Genomic DNA, 17,935 nt, shown 5'->3' with positions numbered 1-17,935 from the left:
TTCTACATAGTTGTTTTTTTTCCCAATTCATAGGTTTCCGACATCCTGATACCATATGCTATGACATATACAGGGGATAGGCACCACACTCTGAATCCAAAGGCTTCTTTAATTAGCAAAATTATTCTTTCTTACAAGGAACAAAGGAAAAGGTTAATAAAAACATACCAACAAGAACAGTGGGGAAGAAGATATAAACATCTTTCTTTTTGCCCATTCTCTCTTAATTCAGCAAATATTTAAGGAATCTTATTACCCATCAGGCACTATGTTGGGCCTTGGGCCATAACATCAAACAAAATATAGTTCCTATCATCAAAGACTTCCAGTTCATGGGGAAAATGACAAGGAAGCAGATGATACAGTACAGAGAGGCAAGGGCTCGGATGGAATTACATTTGTGTTGCTCTGGAAATAGATAAAGAGGGATCTCCAATACAGACTGTTAGGAGGGAGAAAACCTCCTGTTTGTCTGGACAGTCTGAGAGGCCCCATTCTTGGCCTCACTTCTGTAAGAATGACCATTTTAGATCACTATCTCTGTTAACAGAGGTTCTAGATTGAGCAAGGCTAGGTCCATTGCTAAGAATCAGACATGGTTTTCTCCCCCTCACTTTAAAAACAGAGGTGTCTTTGGTCCTAAAATGAGACTCTTGCTGACAGCATATCAATGGGTCTCACTGTTTTATCCAACCTGTTACCCTGTGTCTTTTTATTGGAGCACTTAGCCCATTTACATTCTGAGTAACTATTGAGAGATATGAAATTAGTGCCATTGTATTACCTGTAAAGTGAGTGTTTCTATACATAAGTGAGGAGGTGGAAAACCATTTATCATGCTAATGGACATCAAAAGAAAGCTGGAGTGGCAAACCTTATATCAGACATTAGATTTTAAACTAAAGACTATAAGAGATAAGGAAGGACACTATATCATAATTAAAGTGTCTATCCAACAAGAATTTCTAACAGTTGTAAATATTTATGCCTCTAACATGGAAGCAAACAATTATATAAGTCAATCAATAACAAAATTAAAGAAACACATTGATAATAATACAATAATAGTAGAGGACTTTAACACCCCACTTATTGCAATGGACAGATCATCTAAGTAAAAGATCAACAAGGAAACAAGAGCTTTGAATGACACATTGGACCAGATGGACTTCACAGATGTATTCAGAACATTCCATCCTAAAGCAACAGAATACACTTTCTTCTTGAGTGCACATGGAACATTCTCCAGAATAGATCACATCCTGGGTCACAAATTAGGTCTCAACTGGTACCAAAAGATTAGGATAATTTCCTGCGTATTTTCAGACCACAATGCTCTGAAACTGGAACTCAATCACAAGAGGAAGTTTGGAAATAACTCATATACATGGAGACTAAAGAGCATCCTTCCAAAGAATGAATGGACCAACCACGAAATAAAATAATTTTTAAAATTCATGGAAACAAATGAAAATGAAAAGTTAACTGTTCAAAATCTTTGGGATGCAGCAAAGGCAGTTTTAAGAGGGAAGGATATAGCAATACAAGCCTTTCTGAACAAATAAGAAAGGTCCAAATACACAACCTAACCTTACACCTGAAGGAACAACAAGTAAAGCTTAAACCCAGCAGGAGAAGAGAAATGATAAAGATTAGAACAGAAATCAATGAAATAGAAACAAAAAGAACAGTAGAACAGATCAATGAGACTAAGAGCTGGTTCTTTGAAAGAATTAATAAGATTGATAAATCCTTGGCCGTACTTATCAAAAAGAAAAGAGAAAGGACCCAAATAAATAAAATCACGAATGAAAGAGAAATCACAACCATCACTGAAGAAATACAAATAATTATAAGAATATATTATGAGCAACAATATGCCAACAAAGTAGGCAGCCTGGAAGAAATAGATGCATTCCTGGAAACTACCAAAACTGAAATGTATAGATTACCAAAGGAAGAAATGGAAAACCTGAACATATTCATAACCAGCAAGGAAATTGAAGGAGTAATCAAAACAAGAGTCCAGTGCCAGATAGCTTCCCAGATGGATTCTACCAAACATTTCAAGAAGAATGAGTACCTATACTTCTAAAGCTATTTCAAAAAATAGAAATGGAGAGACAACTTCCAAACTCTTTCTAAATGCTGAAGCCAGCATTACCATGAGCCTAAAACTAGACAAAGACCCCACTAAAAAGGAGCATTACAGACCAATATCACACTGATGAACATAGATACCAAAATTCTCACCAAAATACTAGCCGATAAAATCCAACAGTACATTAAAATTTCACCACAACCAAGTGGAATTTATTCCTGGACTGCAAGAGTGGTTCAACATCCACAAATCAATCAATGTGATACACTACATTAATAAAAGAAAACAAGAGGCATACGATCCTCTCGATAGATGCAGAAAAAGCATTTGACAAAGTACAGCAGCATCCTTTCTTGGTTGAAACTCTTCACAGTGTAGAGACAGAGGGAACATACCACAATATCATAAAAGCCATATATGAAAAGCCCACAGCAAGTATCCTTCTCAATGGGGAAAAACTGAGAGCTTTTCCCCTCAAGTCAGGAACATGACAGGGATGTCCACTATCACCACTGTTGTTCAACATAGTACTAGAAGTCCTAGCCTCAGCAGTCAACAAAAAGAAATGAAAGCCATCCAAATCAGCAAGGAGGTCAAACTCCCACTCTTTGCAGATAACATGATACTGTATTTGGAAAATTCAAACAACTCCATCCCGAAATTGCTAGAACTCATACTGGAATTCAGCAAAGTGTCGGGGTATAAAGTCAATGCACAGAAATCAGTTGCATTTCTATACACTGGCAATGAGACAGAAGAAAGTGTTTTTAAGGAGCTGATCCCATTTACAATTGTACCCCAAACCATAAGATACCTAGGAGTAAACCTAACCATAGAGGCAAAAGATCTGTACTCAGAAAACTATAGAACACTCACAAAAGAAATTGAGGAAGACACAAAGAAATAGAAAAACATTCCATGCTCGTGGATTGGAAGAACAAATATTATTAAAATGTCTATGCTACTTAGAGCAATCTATACATTCAACGCAATCCCTATCAAAATACTATCAACTTATTTCACAGAATCGGAACCAAAAATCCTTCAGTTTGTACAGAACCAGAAAAGCCCCCAAATAGTCAAAGGAATGCTTTTTTTTAATCAAAATTTTTTTTTTTAGTCAAAGGAATGTTGAAAAGAAAATCCAAAGCTGGAGGCATCACAACTCCTGACGTCAAACTATTTTACAAAGCTGTAATCATCAAGACTGAGTGGTACTGGCATAACTAGATCAATGGAACAGAATAGAGAATCCAGATGGAACTAGGGGATATTATGCCAAGCGAAAGAAGTCAATCCGAGAACGAGAATTATCATGTGACCTCATCCATCTGTGGAATTTAAGAAACAAAATGGAGGATCATAGGGGAAGAAAGGAAAACATAAAACAAGACGAAATCAGAGAGGGAGATAAACCATAAGAGACTCTTAATCATAGGAAACAAACTGAGAGTCACTGGAGATGAGGGGTCTGGGGGGGTTGGGGTAACTGAGTGACAGACATTAAGGAGGGCACTTGATATACTGGGTATTACATAAGAATGATGAATCACTGACCTCTACCTCTGAAACCAGGGATACATTATATGTTAATTAATCAAATTAAAATTAAAAAAAAGAGTAATACATGGTCTGGGTGTCAGCATCAGAGATACAATAAGAAGACTACTAGGTGCCAGGCTATGCCAATGCCTTTTGTAGAACATGCACTTAATAAATGGCAACTGATTATAAAGGAATTCACTCAACCAAGGATGCTTATCTAAGAGGGGGTAAAATGTAATGCAATATTTCCCAAAATAAAGGAAGTTAGTGTTTTTTTGCATGCCTTGGTTTGGGGCCTGTGAAATTCATATCTGTTAAGTCTGAGGCCACATTCTCTTCTCTTACTACACATTCTACATGGACAATTTATGATTTCAATTACTACCTATAAGGTGATGATCATCAAATCATATCTCCACCCTGATCTTTTCTCATGTGTTTCATGTCCACATATGTAGCCAGTTGCCTGCTGGACATTTCCATTGGGATGGTCCACAACCTCTCAAGCTTAGAATATACAAAAACTTCATTCATACTTATCTATAATCAGATCTATAATGACTTCTATGCTTACTAATATTGAATGTCACCACTATGAATTCATTTGCTCAGAGTGGAGACCAAGAATTCATCCTTGACGCCCTCTTCTCTCTTTCTCCTTACCACCTCCCCCCAGTGACCAACCTAATCATTTCTAAGTGCTACAGATTCTAAGTCCCAAGTAGCTCTTGGCTCTATTAACTTCTTTCCTGCCTAATGTCATGTCTCTGGTTGAGATTACCATATCTCCCACATGGATATTGTAGTAATTGCCTCATGATTGTCCTGCCTCCATTTTCGGTATAATGTGGCCAGAATAATTCTTTTAAGACACAAATACGGTCATATCACCACTTGCCCTAAATATTTAACAGCTTCCCATTGCACTTATAGACCTATCTCCTTCATATCATTTATTTATGTTTATTTTTTCCTTCATATGGTTTATAAGTAAGCTGACCATATATCCACTTTCCTGGAATAGTGTCAGTTTATGCTTGTTATTTCAGCATAATTAACAGTCCCTCCTTTCACTCACAAATGTATTCTGCTTTGGTTGATAGATTATAGGGTTGTGCTATATATAAGACTTTTTATTATTTGGGTTTTGCATACCTTTTCATCTTATTTCTCACTATCTCCTACTTATACTCTGTTTTTCCAAAGGCCTTTCAGTTCTGACATATGTGATTCTTTTGCTCCCATACACTTCTTTCCTCCTGAGCCTCTTTGCATCCTTTTTCAATCCTGGGTAACAGCCGCTCATTCTGCAGTCACAGTGGAGCTATATGTTTGTCCTGTTACTGCTCAAAGCTCCAGAATTCCTGCCCTCATGGTTCTTCTCACAGCAAAGCCACCACTACACCATCAACTCTGAGGGCAGGGGTTAGATCTCTTAGACAAAAGGGAGGGCCATCTCTGTGTTGCTTGTACAGTGAACCTCACGGTACATCAGGAATACCTTTTCTCCTCTTGGCTGCCAACAATCTTTTTTTATGTGATTTTACCTGTATTAACAAAAGGCTGGTGGTAGGGGTATGAGCTCACAGGGTATAAACTTGCCTTGCCTCTTTCTTAGTCCTAGATCCCTTATTCTGCTAGGAACAACCCAAAATGAGCACAAGGCAAGTTACACATAAACTTGTGAAGTGGTAGGTGGTTTGGTACTCTTGAATGTCCATTTCTCATGTCCTATTGGTTTAGAGCATAAGGCTAGGCTTCTCAAGGTAACTCCAAATTTTCTATGAGGATAGTGAAACACACAGTTTTGCTTCCTGGTTGCTCTTTTGTTTGCATTGTTTTTCTTTGCCTTGATTAGGCATGGCTAGAGCAGAGGTCCACAAACCATAGCCTGTGAGCCAGATTTGTCCTGCTGCCTGGTTTTGTAAATAAAGTTTTGTTCAAATACTTTATTAATAGCCACGCCTACTCACTTACATATAGTCTATGGATACTTTCTTGCTATAACTGCCAAGTTGAATGGTTGCAGCGAAGACCCTATAGCACACAAAACCTAAAATATTTACTATCTGTCCCTTTACAGTAAAGTCCTGCTGACCCCTGGTCTTGTGTCCCAGCCTAGGGGACCTTGGGAAAAGTCTAGGAGCTTGCTACTCCAAGTGTGGTCTACAGATCAGTAGCAGCTGCATCAAGGAATGTATTATAAATATAGAAAATCTTGGGCTCAACCCTAGACCTACTGAATCAGAAACCGTATTCTAATAAGATGGCCAGATAATTTGTATATATGTCAAAGTTGGAGAGTACTCATCTAGTTGCCTTTGGGAGACTCAGGAGAAGCCCAAAGGAAGTCATTCTTCAGAAGGCATTGCCTCTAATGGATACGGAGAGTTTGGATCAAGGCCTACTGTTTATGGATTTCAGGAATATTACTATGCTAACAAGCCATGGGGCTTAACCCTAATGAATAAAACCTTAATATAGAGTCTTAGAACTCTAGAAACTAACAAGGTGGACATTTATCAGTCAGAGAGACTTGAAGTACTCCTCAAATGATACCGTTAGGCAGCCACATACTTTGACTATCAAGGAAGAGGCCAACCCTGAGCAGTTTTCGAATCTGAGAGTGGCTATGGGTGATTAGTGGTTGTAGTCAAAAGCAGTTACTGTTTTATTACATGCCTCAGTACTCCATTTGGTTGATGACAAAATACCCAGTCTCTGTTTGTCCACCTCACTGTTTCTGATTTATATCCCCCCATGGCTGCGGTTAGTACTAATAGCTTTGATGGAGAGAGGTTTGGTAAATAAAAAATAAAAAAGTTATTTGCTATCCATAATTTGTTATGGTGGCTCTAAAATGAAAAAAAAAAGTCATGCAAAACAAAGCTATTTTTCTATTGCTCTTGAGACATCACACTGGGCATAATTCCTGGAACCCTGTGAGAATCATAGTGAACAGTGGGACAGCATGATAGCATTTGTTCCAACACAAGAAATAAGTTGATTACCATTAAATAATGCTTCTGCATGAATTCCAGTAAGACTTGTGGAATATTCTGTAAGTTATTTAGGTAGTAAGACCAGGAATGTCTCCAACAGCACATGGTGTTCCTCTTTAGAGCAGGAGATGTGTTTACCTTCCCCAACAATCCAAAATAAAATCTGGAGGACATAGAGTGCTCTCTTGTTATGGTGAGTGGCTCCAGTGTGTCAACCTGGGAAATTTAACCAATCTAATCAGTTCCATCACTGTAACCTTTTGTCACAGTGAGGAATATATAAAAAGTTGGTTTCTCTGTTTTTGTTGCTATTGCTTTGCTAAGATGTTTATTTCACTAACCTTGGGCTTAGATTCCTTTATAAAAGAGGAACACTCTATACACTCTAAATTTATTAGTTTATTAATTGGATAAAAGCATACTTTGGATTTTGTGAAACCTGAATAGAGTAGTCCTAGCCACTTTCAATTCATCACCATAATAGGGGACAGGGTTGGTTTAGAAACCATGGTTTTGATGTCACCTTTTTCTGCCCACACTAAACCCATTTCTATAGCTATTAAATAATAAATGTGAATGATTTTGATATGGTTTTCTTTACCTAAGCTTACCATTTTCTTGATGCAGTGGCAAATGAGTCTGTTAAAATCAAAATTGTGGGATGCCTGGGTGGCTCAGTGGTTGAGCATCTGCCTTCAGGCCGTGATCCTGGTCCTGGGATTGAGTCCCACAGCAGGGTCCCCACAAGGAGCCTGCTTCTCCCTCTGCCTCTGCCTCTCTCTCTCTCTCTCTGTCTCTCATGAATAAATAAATAAATAAAATCTTAAAAAAAATCAAATCAAAATTGTGTCTAAGAGAAAAAAAAAAGATAAACAAGAGAGACTTGGATGTTCCAAAATGGATATTTAAGCCCTTAAATATGAAACTGGTCTTATAGATTCATTAAAGTAGTCAGTCTCTTAACTGAGTAGGGTTGGGGTTGCTGGCCCAAGAGGGTTTACAGACCCAAATTTCAATTGTGCCCATCGTGTTTCTGAATGACGCAGTGCCCAATAGCTCAGCCAGCAATTACACAGATGTAAGATTCTGGTCTGTTGCAAGTTGTTCTTAGCAAATCCCTTGCTGTTGATAAATACAATCTCCATAACTAGGGAACGGAGACTACCTATAAATGTTCCCCATGTTGAGGGAAAGTCCACCTCCTCTTTTGCAGCAAGCTGTTCTGATCTAAACAAACTCTGTGAACGGATGGCATGCATGTTCTCTCTTTGCCTATTAACTTATTTTAAAGTATCTAAGATTCCAGTTCAGCAAACAGTACCTGCTTTGGGCCGGGTCCTGTGTCAGCATAGGTCCTACAATTACCCTCCTGAGTATTATATTATCATACTCAATTTACAGATGAGAAAAAAAACTCACGATGGGTAAATAGTCTAGCCATTACACTGGGCTGCCTTGTGTTAGGAGTCAGTTAAAAAGACCTCCTTTATTTATTCATTATCAACAAGTAATGATTAAGGCAACTACTATAGAATATGCCAGACACTGTATTCAGTGTTGGGATAAAAAGGTAAATGAGTCACTATTTTAGCCCTCAGGGGGCTGTATGCCAAGCTGGAAGATATGGATTTTGTTTTTCATTACAAATTTGAGTCGTTGTTGTTTTTTAAATCTCTTTTACTGCTTTTACTTGGCATTAGGACTCTACTAACTGTATGGCCCATGTGTAAGACCTGTGTGAAGTGGCTTTGGCAGAGCCTTTGCTCCTTCAATGTTTCTATTTCATGATGGAAATAATAGACATGGAGATGACTAAGCGACTCTAAAGCAATGATAAATGTGCTCATTAGCAACACTAGCTCACTAATTCAAGAATCTCAAATTTTGAAAAATAACATCTATCCAATAAGTAAAAATGAACCTCTAAGTATCCGAAATAGAAGTCACTAAGTCTATTTACCAAGCTCATATACTTTATTTGCAGGAAAACAATCCAGGCCCTCACTTTGAGCCAATTTCCTCTAATCTCACACAAAATTTTAACATGATTGGATATCTGTTTGCAGTTTACAGTAAATTTAAAAAGGAACTTGTTTATCCTTGGGCATTGGATGGACAAAAGAAGAGATTAGATTACTTCCCCCAAAACTTATTATAATTCTGCTGAGGGCTGATTTTGTCCCCCTGAACTGGGAGACAGTATAGAAAATTTGTTTAACAACACAAACACATTTGATTAGACTTTCCCAGGAAGAGCGTGATTGAGTTTAACAGTCTGTTTTTAAAACCACCATCCTTTTTATTGAAAATAACTGCATCCTTCACGGTGTTGCTCGATCATCGCTCGCTGATTGGTGGGCCCTGACATGGCTCTAGTGCATCGATAATGGCTCCAGTCAGTCACTAACTACAGTTTCTGTAAACCAAAGGGGAGTGGTTTTCAGTCATACACCCCCCTTCTGCTCCCGCCCCGCCCCCTGCCAGTTTCACAGGGACATGGATGTGAGGCGGAAAACATCAAGCAAGAGTTTCACCATCTTTTGGCAAAGCAGTACTTCCTGGAGGCTTGCCTAAGTGGCTGCATGTGGTCAGTCGCTGGACTGGGCTCCTCCAGGGAACGCCTCCACTAATGAGAAAGGAGGCCCCATGAATCAGAGGGAACCGATGGGCCAGCTACATTCAGGGGTGAAACTGCTAGCCATCTGGGCAGAAGGATTATGATCTAGGTGTTAAGAATTTCCATTTCCAGGTGGTACAGGGATTAGTTGATTCATTTGTGAAGAGTCTTTTTGTGTAGGAATATGGGACTCAATGTTTCTGAGAGTGGCTTTATAAAGGAATATTATCGAACGGTGGCTCTGTTCTTGAGAGACTAAAAAGGGAAATGAGTTTCTCAACTGAATTTCTTCTTTGACTAATATATATAATCATATTTTGTATTGTTTAGGATTTTGTACAGCTTGTAGCTGATCCAAATATTTGTACTTTACCTTCTCTCATAATGTTCAGTCCATAAAATCATAGTCATCACTAACAGCATCACCACCATTATCATTTTCATCTTTGCCATCGTGATTTTTGGGAGCAGATTAGATTCTACACACATATTAACTCATGGACAACTACCAATAATCCAACGTAGTATACGTTATTATTATCCTGATTTTCCCGATAAGGAATTGAAGCACAAAAAGTTAATGATCCTGCCCAAATTTGCACAAGCAGTACATATCACTGAAGACAATCTCTTAAAGATTTTTATTTATTTATTTATTTATTTATTTATTTATTTATTTATTTATTTATGAGAGAGAGACACAGAGAGAGAGAGAGAGAGAGGCAGAGACACAGGAGGAGGGAGGGACCCCAGGATCTCGCCCTGGGCCAAAGGCAGGCTCCAAACCGCTGAGCCACCCAGGGATCCCCCTGAGGATAATCTCTTAAACATGATTCTATATTGCCTTATAGACCTGGTGAGACCCAAGGGAAATTTTAATGTTAGCCCTTTATTTATATATAAAGTGAGGGAACTAAGGACTGTAGAAAACTGACTTTCCTTTATAGTTCAGCCTGTTCTTGACAGAATTTTGGCTAGAACTTACATTCCTTAATTCCAGTACTGTACTCTTTCTAATATTATAATTTGTCCCTGTTTTCTAGGTAATGCAAGCTTCACCAGAACGTCCATTTCATAGAGGATGAAAAGAAAGAAACCAAAGCTTTCCATAAACAAAGTGTTTGGTAGGGGCGGTGACTTAGCCTGTTGATCAAAATAGAGCCCTGGGAATATTTTTACATTCATTGCTTACCGTGAAGCCCTGTTAACCTGGATATTTCATGGATGGCATAGGATATCATCGATAGTTAGCCTTTAGGAAAGCCATTTTATTGCCAATGTACTTAATCATGAAGGGTTATAGTCCAGTATTTTTAAACTCATTCTCTCTCTTTTTTTAACCAAGAGTTGAGATCACTTACCCTATTGAGTCACCAGGTATCCCTACCTACACCCATTCTCTTTAATGTCATTTGTAAATGAGTCATGTTGAGTTATGTTGCAAAAACATAGAGTATGCATCCTTCCTATCTAAAACAATAAAGTTAAATATCCACATCCCTGACACCAAGTGGAACAGTACTCGAGTAACTGAACAGAACTTGATTTACCCGGTTGAGTCCTTGGAGGGTTTCATTCCCATCCAGGACTAGTTCTTTAGGCACATGCAAGGTAAGTGACTTTTTTTGAAAATGGAAAACTCATTGTTGGTTAATATCTGTTAAGTACAACCAAAGATTCAAGTACACTAAAGAACATGTGGAAAACATGCTTTCTGCGCATTAGTAGCTGGCATTCTAAAAAATCTGAAAGTGAAGGTCCGCTAGCATTTTAGAGTGCCCGTGGTTTTAACTGTGAAACTCTGTTGAACGTGGGCCTTTGTATAAACTTTGTTAATTACAGAACAGAATTTCTGTATGAAATTGAAGTCATTTTAATCCTTCTTTGTGGTGGAGAATTTAGATTATAAAGTACCCAAAGGACTTCATTAGGAAGCAGCTTCAGTTATAAGCAGGGCATCAATCTACCCATTTTACTTTTGAGCAAGATTCAAACTTATGGGTAAAATGTTCCCTTGAGGCAAGGCAGATGCCTTGAGAAGTTGCATTAATAACTATTTAGAGTAACTGCTTATGATTCATGAGCTAAGTGGGGTTATTTTCCTGTGGCTTACCAGACCATCTGTAAATTGGCCTGACATAGGGCTTCAAAAGAATAAATACATAAGAAATTCAGAGTTAAAATTGAGGCTGTTTTCTTAACTTAATTTGAAACCTCACTTTTTTTTTTTAACCCAATCAAGTACCTTTATAGCTCCTTATCAAACACTTCTTTTTTATTGAGGTCGAGGTGTAGACTGTAGGTTAATTTTAGCATATAAACTTTGGCATATTGTAAACAAGTACATATTTCTCATTTAAATGTATTTCCTAATGTTTGAGTATATCGAGTAGATGAAGCAGAAACTATGCCTGTTTGGGTAACTCAGAGAAAAATAATAAAATAGCTTGGTGTTACATAACCACCAGGTCCTTGACTTCTCTATCCTCCACTTACAAATAAGGTCTCAATGACTTGATTTGTAAGACTATACGTACTTAACAATAAATGTAACACATGGCCTTATACAATTCAAACAACACAGAAGTGAATAAAAATTGGAGTGATTACACACTGCCATCTCCTATTTTTCAGGTATCCATAGAGTATAAAAGCCTAAGGCCCTCTTTCATGAACACACCTAGATATGTGCATTTGCATACATATACACAGTTTTTGTTTTATAAACCTTGGGATCAGATTACACTGATTGTATGTGTTTTTTAATCTTAAAAGTGAACATTTATAAAGACTAAATTAATGTTTTCACAACTGCAGACCACTCCATGTACCACTTAAAAAATCGTTTCCTTGTTGATAAATATTGAGGTCATCTTCAATATCTTTTTTCTATAAAAATACTTCCTGCTGAAGATATCCTTGTAAATTTCCCAATAACATTCATCATTAAAATCTTAATAGGTATTATTTCTATTTGATTCAAAATTCAAAACATGCATACGAGTATATGGTGAAAAATAATTGCACCCTGACTCCTATTTCCCAACCATTCAGTTTCCTTCCTGTTCTTGTGACTACTTCCCGAGATTTTCTCTGTATGTGTTTATGTGTGTGTGTGGCAGGGAAGGGGGGATGTATACAAAATTTCCCCCCACAAATATTGCCATAATCTATATACTCCTTTGTATTTTGCTTTTTAAGTTAATAAAAATGTAGTCTGTTTAAGCTGCTTATTTCTTTTTACCGATTCTGAAGTATTTCTTTATATGGATATATTGAAATTTACTCATCCTTTTAAATATTATATGATCCCTTATTAAGCTGTTTTCCATCTTTGCTATTGTAATGCGATGAATATCTTTATATTAATACCATTTTCACAAGTGATCATTTATTTGTAGCATCATACTTAAGTGTGGAATTGTTGGATCAAAGAGTATGTGCAATTTTATTTTTAAAAAATTAAAAATTGTAAGCTTCCTATGTAGAGTGGATATACCAATATAGTTTTCAACCAACAATGTATAAGAAATACACGTATTCATAATGCATTTTCCCTTCAGCTCTGCCCAGCATAAGTTTTCTCTCTCTCCTTCTCTCTCTCTTATCATGGCCAACCTGGTAGATGAAAATATAACCTCATTTTATTATTTTTAAAAATTATCAGTGAGGCTGAGGAATATTTCATGTGTCTAAGAACCAATTTTTAAAAAAGATTTTCTATTAATATTTGACTTCTGTTTTTTCTCAGTTTGGTTATTGGACTCTTCCTACTGAGTTATATAAGTTTAAGGCTTTTGGTCTTTTATTAGTGACATTGGTTGCAAATTCCTAGCCCATTCTTTCCCCGAAGTTACCATTTGTCATTTGGCTTTTGGTCATTTTTGCAATGCAGAAAGTTCTTATTTTTACAAAAAATTTTTAGTGGTTTCTGAATTTTGTTTGACATTTAGAAAGTTTATTTCCTCTTCCAAGTTATTTGAAAAATCACCTGATCTTTTTAGTACTTCTATGGATTATTTTTTTAATCACGTTTGATCTTATATGCTTCTGGAGATCATTCTATTTTTTTCTCTATCAATTTTTCATTCTACTTCTATAGGTTGAACACTCAACTTACAAGACACATACCCCTATTTACTAGTTTTGAGGACCTTAGCCACTTTATTAGTCTCCCTCAATTGTTTTTTGCATATTCTCAAGGGATAATTTCATGAATCATCTAAGTTTGAGACAGGATAATTCCTTGGCAATAATCATAGCTTCTGGAGTCAAACAGACTTTGATTTAAATTCTGACTCTGCTATTTACTAGCTGTGGCACTTTCAGAAAACATGAGTCGATGCTAATGGTCATAGTAGCAGTGATGCTTACATCATAAGGTTTCGGAGAGTATGAGATGAGATGATACATGTCATCCCTGTTACACTGAAAGTTCTTGGCAATGTTAAGCATGATAATCATTATCATCATTATTAACATAGTTATTAAAAATTAATGATATTATTATCATTATGACCATTAAAATCAGTTTGTTAGGTACAGTCCCATTGAAAAGGCTGCCTTTGCTGGTCTGGAAAGGAGCCTGAGTGATGACAAAGGTACATAGAGTGGGCATCTTGTCTCAGATGCTGTCTCCGGACAAGCCACACTCCCAAAGCCACAGTATTTTAGAGCAGGATTATGTTAGAAGATAGAGAAAGGGCCTGTTTCTGATTGCACATTGCCACCTGGACCCTGAAGAGCCTTGCTTATGCTCAGTGTCCACTACATTTACCTAATTATGAGATTCAAACCCAAATCAGTAGGCCTGGTGAGTAACACATATAGAATCTGAAGGAGAGTATATTTATAACCCTGAAGAGTATATTAAAAATCTTCCTGGGGATTCACAAAATTCATATATTAGAGAGGAAAGCATAAACTGATTTTAATTTTTAAAAGTGGAGAATTTCTGTTCAATAGACGTCAAAAGCAGAGTTAAAAGGCAACTGTCAACCTGACAAAAAATCTTGCCACATATATACATAAAAAGATATCAGCCTGAATATTTAAGGTTTCATGAAAATTAAGAAGGAAAAAGCATCCTAGTAGAAATCTTAACAATTACAAATGGTTAATAAACATGTTAAAAATGTTCAAATGCAAAATCAGAGACATATTTTTGCCCTTCAGATAGATAAACACTCAAAATACTTACAAGGCAAGAGGATGGGTACGTCACAGGTAGACTGTAATTTGGAAGTACCAAAAAATTATGCAATACACATACTTTGAACCGGCAAATGCCACTTCTGGATATCTTTTCTACACACATAGGGGCACTGAGACATATGCTTAAGGGAATTAATTGCCACATCAGAAAGGAAAAGTGGAAATAATCTAAATATCTAGCAATAGAAAAAGAATAGTTGATATGGAACATTATAAAATGGTTAAAAATCATGTGGTTAAAGTACTGACGAGGAAAGATTTCCCAACATTTATTACATAAATAAGCAAGTTGCAGAACAAAATGTGTAGTGTGATTCCATAAATGATAAATCCTTCAGACAAAAGTAGGTATCATATATATAATTATGTAGAAAAATGTTTGGAAAAAGGCACACCTAAACGTTCATGGGGTGCTTTTGGTAATGAGAGTGGGATCCATGGGGGAGGGGGCATTGGGGAAGTAAAGGAGAGTTACGCTTTTTATTCTCTATGCCTTTCTGTTTATCTATTTATTTTTTAAGATTTACCTATTCATTTGAGAGAGAGAGAGCTGCGTGAGTGGGGGGAGCGGCAGGGGGAGAGAGTCCTGCAGCAGCTTCCCGCTGAGCCCCATGGGTGGCTTGATCCCACCTCCCATGAGATCAGGACCCCAGCAGAAACCAAGATTCTGGGGCTCAACCAACTCAGCCCCTCAGGTGCCCCCTGGTCGAGGTTATGACTAGAATGTATTCACAGGTACTCGTGTAACTAAAACTTGAAAACCCAACCACCCCGTATCAATGTCATCCTTAGTCTTGCTTGCTTTGAAGTTTACCAGCATGATTACTTCCAAAATTTCACCCGAGATGATTCATATTTTCAGGATACAATCGGAAATTCAAATATGAGATCACAAATAATCAGGAAGTGTCTCAGGACTGCTCATCGACAACTAAATTCAGGACTGGCTTCCCCACCGCACATATTCTAAGATCACGCCGAGGCCCTCGATGGAGCTGGAGCTGGAGCCGGAGCCGGAGCCGGAGCCGGAGCCGGCGTGGGGAGGCGGTGGGCGGCCCGCGGCATGCAGGCCCCACCGCCCGCCGGAGCGCGTTCTGCGCCGCCCTCTGCTCAACTCTTGCTCTTTTTTTTTTTTAAATAAAGATTTGTTTGTTTATAAAGATTTTATGTATTTATTCATGAGAGACACAGAGAGAGAGGCAGAGACACAGGCAGAGGGAGAGGCAGGCCCTAGGCAGGGAGCCCGGCGTGGGGCTCGATCCCGGGACCCCAGGCTCACGCCCTGGGCGCAAGGCAGGTGCTCAACCGCTGAGCCACCCCGGCTGCCCTTTTGCTCTTTAACATATAAGAAAAGCTGGCGGAATGAAACTCCCGTGGTCGTATTAACATTGTGAAACTGACTTAAAGCAGTTGTTTGGCAAAGCCATTGCACAAGGATGTCGTCAATCTTTCCTGAAATTTCGTGGGAAGGACACTGACGCCCTAACATCCCTGCATGTTCTGCCTCCAAGACTGGCCCCTTCGGTGTGTGCTTTGTTTTCCAGCTTCTGACAAAGATGAGAGTCCAAAAAGTATTCCACTTGCGTCTTCTCTGTCCACACTCTCTGTCTGAGCAAAGTTAAGGCGAGCCCGGGCGGTGCAGAGCAGTGCTCAGCCGTCGGGGCGGGGCGGGGCGGGAGGGCCGCAGGGGGGCGGGCGGCCGCGGGGGCGTGCGGGGGCGGGCAGGAGGGCGCGCGGGCCAGAGGGGCGGAGGGCCCCAGGGGCGAGCTGGCCGCAGGGGGGGCCGCAGGGGGGGCCGCAGGGGGGCCGCAGGGGGGGGCCGCAGGGGGGCGCGCACGCGGGGCAGGGAGGCCGCGGGTCAGAGCTGCAGATTTTCTAACTGCCAGAGAGAAGTCAAAAGCCCTGATTATATGCGACCTTTTCCAATGTTTAGACACTGGGAAGTAAAAAATATACATACATACACAATATAGTGCGTGAAAATCAGTGCCGTAAGCTCCGGGCGGCAGACTGGGCTTCCGGGCCTCCCCGGGACGAGGGAGGGGCGCGGCTCCCCGCCCTGAGCCCGGGCACCCTCGCCGCCCCGCCCCTCCAGGGGCCCGCGTGGAGCCCGCCTCGGGCCGACCGGCGCCCCGAGACCCGGCGGGGGCAGGAGGGCGCCCCCGGCCGTGGGTGGGCGTGGAGAACGCGCGCGGCCTCTCGGCTGACCGTGCCCCCCGGGGGGGATCTGTAGTTTTTAATTTTTTTTTTTTTTTTTTTTTTTTTTTTTTATGATAGTCACGCACAGAGAGAGAGAGAGAGGCAGAGACACAGGCAGAGGGAGAAGCAGGCTCCATGCACCAGGAGCCCGACGTGGGATTCAATCCTGGGTCCCCAGGATCGCGCCCTGGGCCAAAGGCAGGCGCCAAACCGAGGCGCCACCCAGGGTTCCCGGATCTGTAGTTTTTAAAATGATACTTCGATTCCTCATGGTGTGACCCACCTTCTGCTCCAGCCTCCTCCTCCACTGCATCCTGCCTCTGACGCGAGGTGCCAGCGACCCCAGCGGGGTCCGCGCTGCTCCCGGTGCGTCCCGGCGGCCCGGCCTGCGGCCTTCCTTCTGCAGCCTCCCTCGCCCACGCCGCCCCCCGTGGCCGACTCCGGCTTTCTGCTTAGGCCCAGCTTGGACATCTGCCTCCCAGAGGAGGACTTTTCCCGCCTCCTCTTTCATTTCAGAATGGATGAAGTGCCTTGTGCTTCCTCATAGAAGCATCCTAAGGATACCCCCATCATAGCACGTGCTTCATATTATTGAAATGATCAGTTGACACTTGCCATTTGCTTCCAAGACTGGAAGCTTTCCCATCTTGAATATTTTATTCATATATGTGTAACTGTGCAGTGTATTATCGATTATATATCTAAACAACATATGGTACAACTGCAGTGCTGAATTAATATTTATTAAATTGAGCTATTCCATTTTTATTATGTATAGCCTTGTAGTATTGTATTTGCATTGAAGACTTTTCTTGATGAATTAAAAAGATGTTAAAGCATAAAAGTGCCTTAGGAATTCTCTTATCAATATATTTTTCACGTAATTATAACTAAGAGGTTTCTGGTATCAGACTGTCTGGGTTCAAATTCTGACTCCAACACTTCCTAGCTTTGTGAAATTAGACGTAAATTCTGAGTTTCAGATTCTGATGTGAAAATGAGGTCAAGAATACTGGGTCCTTAATAGGGATAATAGGTTGGTTCAATGAGAAAACCTACTTTAAGTGCTTGGTAAAATTCTTATCATGTTCCAAACACTAAATAAATGTTAGTTGTCATAATAAATTAAGTTGTTTGCCCCTAAAATAATAGTACTTAGTGGAAGAGCCAGAAGGAGAACTCAATTTGTTATCTCAACAATTTGATTGATTCTCTTCTATGGCAGACTAGATGTTTCCTAGTTCTCGCATTGGCCTA

At 39.6% G+C, this 17,935-nt stretch overlaps 1 long non-coding RNA gene across 1 annotated transcript in view; it reads right to left on the bottom strand.

Moving 5' to 3' along the window:
* Nucleotides 1-17,141, bottom strand: part of LOC112674725 (uncharacterized) — a 116,436-nt gene extending 99,295 nt beyond the window's left edge. Inside the window, exon 1 of the long non-coding RNA XR_003145540.3 lies at nucleotides 16,962-17,141. This is a non-coding gene — a long non-coding RNA (uncharacterized LOC112674725). The remainder of the gene's footprint in view (nucleotides 1-16,961) is intronic.
* Between the last annotated feature and the right edge of the window lie 794 nt (nucleotides 17,142-17,935).

The sequence above is a fragment of the Canis lupus genome, chromosome 36 (assembly GCF_003254725.2).
Source record: "Canis lupus dingo isolate Sandy chromosome 36, ASM325472v2, whole genome shotgun sequence".
NCBI lineage: Eukaryota > Metazoa > Chordata > Mammalia > Carnivora > Canidae > Canis > Canis lupus.
This window is presented reverse-complemented; position numbering and strand designations above follow the sequence as displayed.